General features: G+C 36.1%; 1 protein-coding gene and 1 pseudogene across 23 annotated transcripts in view; one reads left to right on the forward strand and one right to left on the reverse strand.

Moving 5' to 3' along the window:
• The window catches only part of JMJD1C (jumonji domain containing 1C), a 336090-nt gene that overhangs the window by 76576 nt on the left and 247443 nt on the right, over positions 1-12071 (reverse strand). The gene's annotated exons all lie outside the window — the stretch shown is intronic.
• On the forward strand, positions 2987-3103 carry LOC111767080 (U6 spliceosomal RNA; annotated as a pseudogene).

A 12071-nucleotide genomic window follows, 5' to 3' on the forward strand; every position in this document is an offset into this window, starting at 1 on the left:
GAGAAAAATCTATAGCACAAATAATTCAGTTTCCTCAGTAAGAATAAGATGGGGAAAAAAGGGGACTAAGAGGCAACCTATGAATAGAATAATTCTTATGACTGATAAAAAGGTAATGGCTAGCAGGGGTTCCGAAGGACGGGAGAGGGAATAGTTGTAATATGCGGCCATTTTCATGACATTGGATTTGTCCTGAATGATGTTACAGTGATGGATACAGGCCATCGTATATTTTGTCATAACTTAAAAAATTGTGTGGGACAAAGTGTAAACTATAATGTAAACTGTAGTACATGGTTAATAGCAATGTTTCGATGTGCTCATCAGCTGTAACAAACGTACCACAAAAAAAAGAAAAAAAGAAAAAAAAGAGGCAATCTATGTATTAATATTTGGACCTCATTTTCAACAAATTCCTAAATTTGCAATTTTAACACTAGATAGTTCATAAAATTGAGGCATTCTTCCCTCGCTCTCTCTCCCCCCATGGAATAGTGGTATAATAGTTATATTTTTTAAATGTCCTTATCTTCTATTTATGGAAATGCATACACCTTTGTCAATATGTATATACACACATGCATAAATCAATATGGAGATGAAATATATATGAGATTTGCTTTAAAATAATACAAGAGAGGCAGTAAGATAAAACAATATGGTCATCAATTGTTAAAAGCTGGATGACTAGCATACATAGGGACTCATTATTCTATCTGTCCATGTAATTTTCAGGTGGTGGTACTCATATCACTCTTTTGTTCAAAACCTTCCAAAGGTTTCTACTTCAAATTTACTCAGAATAAAAAGAAAGGTCATTATAATGCCCTCCAAAGCCCCATTTGATCTGTTCCTTTATTGCCTTTCTGACTTCATTTTCTACTAATCTCCCTATAGTAACCTCCTTGCTATTCTTTGAACACACTAGTTTTAGAGCCATTCCATTTTGTTGTTCACAGCAAAATGGAAGGCCAATCCTTACTTCTGGGTTTATTCTCTACCCTCATTCAAATCTTTGCTCAAATGACACTTTAACAAGGCCTTCCCTATCTACCCTACTTAAGGCTGCAAACCACCCTCCCTTATTTTGAAACTTCCTATCATTTTCCAGTTTGATTTTTCTGCATAGTACTTACTGGCATCTAATATAATAAAGAGTTATTTTGTTTACTATTTGTCTCTTCCTACCATAAGGTACACTATATGAAGACAGGAAATTGTTTTCTTTGGTTAGTGGCTACACCCTTAGTACCTAGAATAGTACTTGAGACCTCTCAGGTACCCAATATATATTTATAAAATTGAAATAGTTGTAGAAAAAAGGGATACATCTCTGAGACAAGAAAAGGAAGGAAAGGTGCAAAATTAGGTGTGAGGGCAGGAAGTAAGGGGAGTTCCTGCTTGTAACCTCAGTTTCCTCTGTGAGGCTGGAGAAAGGTCATCTGCTAAGAGAAGAGGAGGAAGCTGAAGACAGTAATGATAATTTGGAATAACTGCTCTAGGAAATGCAAGCTCACCAGGGGAAAACAGAAGGACGTCAAATGGTACTGCTGAGATTGGAGACAACATAATTCTGATATCACCAAAATATGTAAGGTTAATTTTCTCCTGCAATGTTCAACATTCGGGGCAGGACTGTTCAAAAGAATTTTCTGCAATGATGGAAATGTTATATACATCAGTGCTGTCCCACATATGGCTGTTTGTACACTTGAAAAGTGGCTCCTGTGATTGAGGAACTGAAATTTAATTTTATTTTACTTGATTTAAATTCAAATAAGCCACAGGTGACTTGTGGCAACCATAATGGACGGTGTAGATTTAATTTAGGGAATAAATATGGAGAAAGCCAACAGTGGGACTGCTTCAAGATGGAAACGACAGATGTAACAAATACAAAGGTGTAGAGAGTTAAGGTGCCAGTAAGAATGGCTGAAATGATATACTGATATACTATAGGACAGAACCTTGGCTGGAAAAAATGTAAAGGCAACTAGAGAATGTAGGAAATTCACCAATTATGTGATCCACTAGTAAAATGGTAAAAGCTGGAAATGACATCTATTTTGTCTGCTCAAGGTTTAAAAACTATTACTTCTTATGGGCTTCTAGAAAGTACACATACCATGGGCTGAGATTTTCAGATAATTTAATACTGTATCAAAATAGAATAACTACCACATTTATTCTATAACAAAATTTTATTGGGTACAAAGTGCTTCCATATATATTATGGGACTTTGGCAACAACATAAGGCAGGTGTTTTATGTATTTTATAGATGAAAAATAAGTAATAAAGTAGTTGTTTGCCTGTTCAACATTTCAGACAGTAAGCAGTAGAGCTGGGATTTGAGTCTAAGTATGTTGTTTTATCAATTTCTGCCTCTCAAATTAAGAGTCAACATTCCTTGAAAATGTTTATGTATACGTATGCATGAATAGATAAGTATCTCTATTTACATGTAAATATCTTGCTTCAAATAGTCTCAATAAAATATGGCAACTTATTTTGCAATTGTTGTGTGCTGGTTTTGATAATTCTATATTTTAAATTTGGTTAATTATTAAATTATTTCTGATTTTAATAGTATTAGCACTAAGTCAGATACTCTAAAGTCCTTGGAGTTTTGGTGAGGAAAGGCAGAGTAACCTAAGTTGTGGCATCATTCACACTGACTTTATAAAAAATACATAAATACAAATACATATATTTATACCTATTTGTAGAACAGGACAAAATGGAAAGAGATACAATGTAAGTTACCAAAACCAATAAAAACAAAGCACTCGTTCAGCCCTCTCCTTTACCATGCCGGTAGTAGTCCAGGGGTCCTTAATTAGGGTGTCCGTGAGCTTGAATTGAAATAAAATTAACTTATTATCCTTATTTTCTCTGACCTCTAGTTGAAATTTAGCATTTCCTCCACTTATTAATGTATGCAATAAATAAATTACTGTAGTTTTCATTTCACCTGACTGGTAAAGGGGTTCATGGAACAAAAAAAGGTCAAGAACCCTTGTGGAATTGGAACGATACAGAGAAGATTAGCAAGGCCCCTGCGCAAGGATGACACGCAAATTCGTGAAGCGTTCCATATTTTTTCTTCCCGTGCCGCTGACGACAACAGAAGCGGACAAAGAAACAAGACGCAGCAAATAGACACCGAGAACGGACAACCGGGGGAGAGGGGGAAATTAAATAAATAAATAAATCTTTAAAAAAAAAAAAAAAAAAAAAAGAATCCTTGTGGTTTAACAGAATGCATAATCTGTATAATAAAAATTAAATACTAGTAAATATTCAAAAGTTAAAAAAAAGAACCCTTGTGGTAGACACATCACTAATCAACCTCAGTCTTGCTAAGCAGAGCCTCACAAACCTTCCAACACTTACCTGGCAGATATTAACAATTAATGTAAGTTTGCCTGACTGGTATAACATCTATGCAATAAGTTTCTGGGTAGTCTTCAAGGCCTTTAGGCTTAAAAACTTTATATACACAAAGTGGGTTTATTCATCTCTATTACACAGAATTCCAACCTTTGTAGAAGGTATTTCCAAAGTTGGCAGTAGAAGGGCTGTTAATTTGGAACAATAACATGTTAATACGTGTATAGTACTTGACTCCCAGGCAAAGAGCATCTAGTAAAGCAATGATTAAAAAATTCCTTGTATTTTATACCGCTTATAAGTAAGTTGGGATATTATCACTACTTAAGTGCAAACTGACCTTGGGAAACAGATTACCCATGTATAATTAATAACCTTTATCAAATTATCTAGGTCTAGTGAGCTCAGAGGATAGGTATGTGATATACAAATTTGACCTGCAATTAAACTGGATTGGTAGGGGATTTTAGATAGTTAAGAGAAAACATCACAGTATCAAGACTCAGAAAAGGAAGTAGAGCTATGGTTATTTCAGAAAGGAAGGCTACAGCCTTTTTAACATTTAGAATACTGGCAGCACCTAGAAGGTCACTTAAGTTTTCTGCTGTCCTTTGTCCACTTCTAGCTGATGTGACAAGACTGCTTAAAAGCTTCCACTTTTCAGTTATCTTAATTCATAGCCCAGTGGTTCTTAATAAAGGTCACTGGAAATGTGTGACGGGGCTTTTTTATTTTTCATTATCATGACTGGGGGGAAGTGCTTAAGGCATTTACTGTCCTAGAGCCACAGATGCCACAGAGAATTATATACTAATAGCAGCTTGAGAAACACTGTTAGCTCTTTCCCAACTTACTTCTCAATGCTTGTCTTTTCAGGGGAAAAGGGCAAATACAAACTAACTATTCCTTCATTAATTGCTTTCACAGTGCAAAACACAATGAATACACCTGTATTTTCGAACTTATGGCATGTAACTATAGTTAAATTCACATTCTCCCCTGACCGGAATGAAAAGCAAGAATTTCATCCGTCTTTAAATTCCCAGAATCCAGGTGAAGTGAGCGACACATAACAATAAATGAATGACACTACAAGCTATAAGTCAGCAATCACAGGATCAACTTTTTCTTTGTATCTTAAAACGAAATTCTCTAAAAAAAAAAAAAAAAAAAAACGGGTCTCCTGTCTAATAATTTACAAGACAGGAGACTAATCTGCGGCTTCAGAAAATTTCTCCCATTAGATTATGGGTTCTAAGAAGGTGGGTATTTATATTACTAAAAGCAACTTAACAGGTTCTCAAAGAGATAAATAAACTGCCCCATTCATACTACTTATTGACAAAGGGCTAGTATTGTTTTGCTTTAGTCTAAAACCTGGAAGACTTAGGATTTTGAGAGACAATCCCTTCGGTAAGAAGGTGACAGGGCTTCATTTTATTATTTTTTTTAAAGATTTATTCCCCCCCCCCCCCCCCCCCGCTGTCTGCTCTCTGTGTCCATTCGCTGTGTGTTCTTCCGTGTCCACTGCATTATCCGGCAGCACCGGGAAACTACGTCTCTTTTTTGTAGCATCATCTTGCAGCATCAGCTCTCCATGTGTGGGGCGCCACTCCTGGGCGAGCTGTGCTTTTTTTCAGTTGGGGCGGCTCTCCTTACCAGGCGCACCTCTACTGGGCAGCGCCTCTGCGTGGCACGGCACTCCTTGCACGTGGCAGGACTGCGCATGGGCCAGCTTATCACACGGGTCAGGAGGCCCTAGGGATCAAACCCTGGACCTTCCATATGGTAGATGGACGCTCTATCAATTGAGCCACATCCACTTCCCACAGGGCTTCATTTTAAAGAATTTGTTTTTCATTTTAAACTGACAAAATACAGGTCCTTCAGGACACCTACATGCACAATAGAAAAAACTAAGCAGCTGAGAAAACAGTAGCCTGCCAAATCTTAATCTGTTTGGATTCTCTGCCTAGGGAACAAGTTAAGACTGAAAATGGTAAGTATATCTAGAAAACAGTTTGAGAACTGAGTGTGGAAAGTCTAGGGAAATTTTGCAGGCAATAAAATGAAGGAAAGACTTGGTTTGATATTTAAGAAAGATGTGAACTGGAAGAAAAGTGCTAAATTGAAAAAGAATAATGAGCAAATAGGAGACTCTTCCCATCTGATGGCTCACAAAGGCAGGGTAGTATAGTAAGAACATCTGAGAACCAAAAGTTTTGAGTTTGAGTTCAATTTCCAGTTCTGGTACTCACTAGTTGCATGAACCTAGCTGTCAGGTCACAACGTCCCTAAACTTCACTTTTTTTTGCCAGTAAAAACTGCTACCATATAGTCTCTCCCTTCCTCATATTTCTTCCTTCCTCTCCTTTCACCCTTTTATTCCCGTAAACCTTCTATCTCTAACTTTAATTAAGAAATACAAACACTAGATCTAAAAGGTATTGTAAAGAAAGGGGGTGGATTGCCACTCTTGACACACCAAAGTCACATAGAAAGTAATATTATGAGAAGAAAAACTTGTAAGTAAGCAGAAGAAAGCTGTTTGTTAAAAGGAGACTGGGGGAGGAGAGGAGGAATTTGTGACCTGAGTTCCTGGTTTTCCAGTTTCCATTTACAGGTGGAATAAGGTTCACCTATACTTTCCTGTGTTGGCTGTCCACACGATTGCCTGTTTTATTGTTTTAACTTTACAGTAATTCCCTCTTCTTTTATTTGAGTTTCTATTTCTTCAGCCTTCTCCTTTGTAAGTTAGAATTCTTAAAGAGCTGTGTAGATTAAATATGTACACCAGGGGTTCTTAACCTTTTTTGTTCCATGGATCCCTTTGTTAATCAGGTGAAATTAAGAATACTGTTATTTATTTATTGCAAATATTCATAAGAGAAGGAAATGCTAGCTTTCAGTTAGAGGTCAGAGAAAATAAAGATAACAAGTTCATATTTTTTTTAATTCAAGCTCACAGATACCCTGAAATCTTTCCACGGACCCCCTGGTTAAGAACCCCTGAGGTATACTGACAGTATTACAAAAAATTAGGATAATTATACAATAATTATACAATTATACAATTTTTCTCATATGGTTAAAATAAGAATCCACTAAAATATGCACTTGGAAATGGTTTAGAAATTGTCTAATTTTACAAATGTAAAATACTGACATTACACTGAGGAATAAAATTTTAATTTTGAGAATTTTTAAATAATATGGCTGGGCTTTAAGAATTTGCAGTTGGGCATAAGGAAGGTGGCAAAAAGAAACTAGAGGTTCTTTCTCAGTGGTAATTAACAATGACTTATAATCTTTGGAATATGATGTCTACACACATAAGTTCACATACTTTAAATGTGTAACAGCAAGCCGAAAAAAATTAAGAGAGACTGGCAGATTTTTCAGCATATGATCACAGCAGACTTGGAACCAGGAGAGAACTACTGCAGACTGTGACTTATAAATGTTTTTAATTTGAGTCTTGCAGAATAGCTCACACTTGGGCCAAATTTCAGTCAAAATAATATGTTCCTGGACTCCATGGATACACTTTCAACACACCAAGTTTTGCAACCAGTTTTTACAAATGAAGAACTCCCTTTTTGATGACAGCAGATATGCATTTGGGTAAGTCAAAATACCTGATGTGAGACTTTAATAAGCATGTTTCATAACTATTTTTGAAATTGTGGCTACATAAAATCACGCAGATGGGAGATAAAAAGACCGTTTAAATAGAATGTATAACAAAATTACTGAATATTTAAACATGATTACCAACTTTAAATTTTAGAAAATTTAAATACAGAAGTACAATGACTCTGTTTTCAGTTACTGGTTCCCCTTTTCTTATAGTCAATCCTACTATCCAGCCTTCAGCTTGGCTCTGCTATTGCAAGCTGTCACTTTTAACTAGAAATGGACTAAAGCCAAGAAGTACACAATAGCAGCTTCCTGCTCTGGTCCCATCTCCCAGACCAAACCCAGGCCATGCCTACCCACAGATGCTGATCCTACCAAGCGAATAATTCATCAGCAGCCAGTTAACAGCTATGACTATGATACTTTATTTTCTACACTCCTGGCACAGTATATATCCTATGATCCACAGACCACATTTTTACTGACTTTAGTTCAACAAGGCACCTCTAAATTTTAATCAAATGCTAATATAAAGGCAAGGTGAAATGGAAAAGGGATATGCCTATGAAAATGCAGGCAATAACTGGGAATGTGTTCAACTTTCCAAATCAAGATGAAGACATAGAAAAATACAGAAAAGTTCTGAGTGAGTATTGTTAAACCAAACAATCCTGTTAATTCCAGTTTTGTATCTGGTGCTGTCTGATTTACAAATTTGCTCCTTTGAGATAATGTCCCTCTATCCTGAGACTAATTAGTCAGGGCTTATCTTGATGAGTATAATATTGGTCAGAGATGGCTTTCTTTTTCTACCTGGGGCCAATTCACAGAATTATGGTTCTGACTTGGGAAGGAATTTTGGAGGTCATTTAGACTAACTCTTATTTAGTTTAGAGGACTTCCAAACTGTACTAATAAAAACCACACAGCTTCTCCCTCTTAGCAACACTACCCAGAACTAAAGGAAGAAAACTCTGTAACTTACTGAATATCATTTATACTTTTTGAGATAAAAATAACTATCCGCAGCAACTGGATATGACTCTCCTCTGAAGAAAAAAGGCAAGGATGTATTATGAAGGATAATATACAGTAGAGTCCTGGAGTTATCTTTCCCGTAAAATAACAGTTGAAGAAGTCACTATGAAATCTTAACCCATACCTTCTTTAAAAAAAAAAAGAGGTGGTGGGTATTTGGGGGGACAAGGTAAAGAAAAAGAAACATATTGCAAAGAATTTTGTTATATAATGACCATGGGTTATAGCAACAGCTGAAAGAGCTTATCTAGCACAAGCTGTGGAAAGAATGGTAAGAATTCTAGACAAGACAAATTTAAGACATTGTTAAAAGAAAGAGAGGGAGAGAAATGATGAATGAGTGTGTGAATGGTAGGAAGAGAAAGGAGTTTCAAATAGCCCCAAAAAGGTTTAAAACACCATCTATGAAAAGGGAAATTTAGAACAATTCCAGATAATAGCCACCTTCTGCTGAGCAGTTTCAACAGCAATAAGCTCTAACTTTTATCATCATTATATTTAATATATTAGATTTAATATCATCTAACTTTTAAACAACCCTGAGGAAGACGGAATCTAGAAAACCATTTATTTATAATGGATTTAGACTATTACAGCTAAACGTCACAGAGCAAAGCTAGTATTTGAACTCTCATTTGTCTTCAAAATTCTTTCTCAGGGAGTGGATGTAGCTCAACTGGTTGAGCACCTGCTTCCCATGTATGAGGTCCCAGGTTCATGACCTGGTACCGCCTAAAAACAAACAAATGAAAAAACCAACTCTCATTGGGGAGTGGATGTAGCTCAGTGATGGAATGCCTGCTACCCTCACCTCCCACCCGTCCTCCCCCACAAAGTTACTCTCTCAGCCACTTTGCCTGCCTGAATCTATTGGATAAAAGACTAGTGAAAATCCAACATATTAGCTGCTTCTCATATATTACAATAACCAGCATGCCACTGTTACTTAGAAAATTGTTACTTCCTTGTTTCAAAGCTGCCAGTGATACAGGTGGTGACAAGAAAAAGATACTTAGTACCGAACAATCCTTTCTTCTCTTATCTGACCCTATTATACTTATCTAGTATATGTCTACTATTCAAACTCAAACTCTCTTTTCTAGTAAGGCTGATACACTACTGCATCTTAAATCTACCTCATCATAAATTATACTCTTCTCTCCTGCCACATGCCTGGATCTATTTCCATTCAAGTGAATCCCATTCAAGTTTTACCTCCTTCATGAGATTTACTATTCCAGTCTCTATTCACTTTTCTCTTCTTTGTATGTTTTAAGTCTTTACTATGTGTTTTTGGTTCCTTAAATCAAGTCTACTTCAAGGAAATTTTTTATATAAACTGTCAGATTGTAATCTCCTCAAAAATAGAATAAGGACTATGACATGCTTTTATCAACTTTTAAAAATCATTAAATATGGGAAGCGGACTTGGCCCAGTGGTTAGGGCATCCGTCTACCACATGGGAGGTCCGCGGTTCAAACTCCTGGCCTCCTTGACTGGTGTGGAGCTGGCCCATGTGCAGTGCTGATGCGTGCAAGGAGTGCCCTGCATGGGAGCCCCACGCGCAAGGAGTGAGCCCCATAAGGAGAGCCGCCCAATGCGAAAAGAAAGTTCAGCCTGCCCAGGAATGGTGCCACACACACCAAGAGCTGACACAACAAGATGATGCAACAAAAAGAAACACAGATTCCCATGCCGCTGATAACAACAGAAGCCAACAAAGAAGAACACACAGCAAAAATAGATACAGAGAACAGACAACTGGGGGGGGAGAGGGGGGGAGGGAGAGAAATAAAAAAATAAAATAAACAAAATTTTAAAAAGACAGTCTTGGATTAAAAAAAAAAAAACAAAACCATTAAACAAGTTGGAAGGTGCTGTGACTAGAGAAACACAGAATTTACTTGTTAAATGAACTGAGTCTGGAAGTCTTAAAGTTTCCAAAGCCCCACGTCTCAAATTTACAAGGGAAAGTCAAAGGAAAGGAGGAAGTCTAAGCATAAAATTTCCATTTAAAGACTTCTTTTTAGGGAAGCATGAAGTAAGTGAACAGTCAGTGGACCAGACCCCTTTTCCCCTTTAATCTGAGCTCCTCTGCTCTCCCTACCTTCACAACTCTGCAGATATCCTCATTCTTAGGGTCTCCATTCCTATATCCTAACAGAAGAAAAGCTTCCACGGTTTCTTAGAAATTCCTATAAAACACATCCCTCAGTAATGAATTCACAGTCACCATTGCTGAAAATGTGTGAGGGGAAAATTCTACCTTAAAAACAGTTTGCTGGGCAGTTTCTCCCAGTTAAAATTTTTTTTGCTTATTCTATTTGTAAAATGAGTGGGAGAGCAATAACTTGATACCCAAAAAATAATAAATCTTAGAGTGACAGAAACAATTACATAAGTAACTAATAAATACTGTGCAAAGTCAAATTCCCATTTCTAATATTGGAAAGTTATAGTCCAAAAATGCCCTAAAGTAATACATCTGTACTATAAATTGGAGTGAGGTTACGTAAAGAAGTTTGAAAAGGCCGTCCTTACCCCCAGCAATGCAATAGTTACAATAAGTTCTCTGTTTACTCCCTTCTGCAATCTTAGCAATATCATCATAGCACACAGTGGAATCAATAAGCATATAAGCCAAATCATCAAAAGAATTTTCAAACTCAGTGGACCACGATGCCAAATATTTAATTCAAGTAAGTATATAACATTTGGCTAGTAACAACCAAGCAAGTTAACTGTTCACCTTGGCTGATTAGAGGCTAAATTTCAACTCACTCACATTATCTCTTTCTAGTTGTGAAACAATTCCAAACTCCATGGGGTAATAACAAAAACTTTAAAAAAAGAAAAATACAAGTCTGTTACACTTCATTCTCTAAACTACTGATAACTTATCCTATGCAGTCCTTTGAGCTATTTCTAGTAAATCAGACATGTGGAACTACTACTTTAGGAATAATCTAAAACAAGTCAATAAATTTACATAATCAATGATAGCACAAGTATGGGTTAAAGAGGATTTAACAGGAAAAACAACTTTCTCAATGAGGGCTTTCCGATCTACAGATCTGGCTCAGTCCAGACTTTTTTACTTAGTAGATAACCTAAGATTCTTCTCTGTTCAAGTACTTTAGGCAATCTTTAATCCAAGCACCTTCTTAATAAAATATTTAGGTTTACTCTACCCTTAACCTTTTCCTTCAACCAGCAATTCACAGCACAACAATACTTTATCTAGTATTTAGCAGTTCAACGTCTATACACTAGGATAATAACTTAGTATTAATACTTATTTCTAAGCTTTTATCAACTCATGAGCAGGATTTTCAAATAGGATTATTCCTTCATATCTAGGGGATTTGTGATTCTACCTTATTCTAAGGAAAAAAACCTTATCACTACATTGAATTTTAACATATTATAAGATAAACATGAGGTATAATTTTGAACATGCACATTTTGCATCAAACTCCTAAGGATTTTACTAGTACCCTTAGCATTATTCCTTTATTACATTTAAAAGCAAAGGACTTTGATTTCTAGAAAATACTGGACTAACAAGCCACACCAACTCACACTAATTTATATGAGTCATATACAACTCTCAGGTAAGACATAATCTCTTCTATATATTCTACAAAGCAACCAATTTGAAAACTACAGGTGAGTGCATAGCCAGTAGCCAAAATGCAGGACAAGATATCAAAATCATGCTGAAAGTTGAATGTTCATATTACCTTATCAAACTGGTTTTACATGAATTTGATAAAAACTTAAATAAATGAGAAGTATTTAGAAAAAAAATAAACTCATGAAACCATGTTCCAAAGGACAAGTCTTGTCTCTATTAAGCAACAAAACTTAAATGTTTAAAGCAACATTACCTTAGAAATTACAGTAACTCCAAAACAGAGAACAACTCTAAAGTAGCATCTTTAAGAAGCAGCTATTTTTTTCCTCCTTCCCAGCCAGCTGAAAGATATAGTAAAATCTAA

Source organism: Dasypus novemcinctus, chromosome 6, assembly GCF_030445035.2.
Source record: "Dasypus novemcinctus isolate mDasNov1 chromosome 6, mDasNov1.1.hap2, whole genome shotgun sequence".
Classification (NCBI taxonomy): Eukaryota; Metazoa; Chordata; class Mammalia; order Cingulata; family Dasypodidae; genus Dasypus; species Dasypus novemcinctus.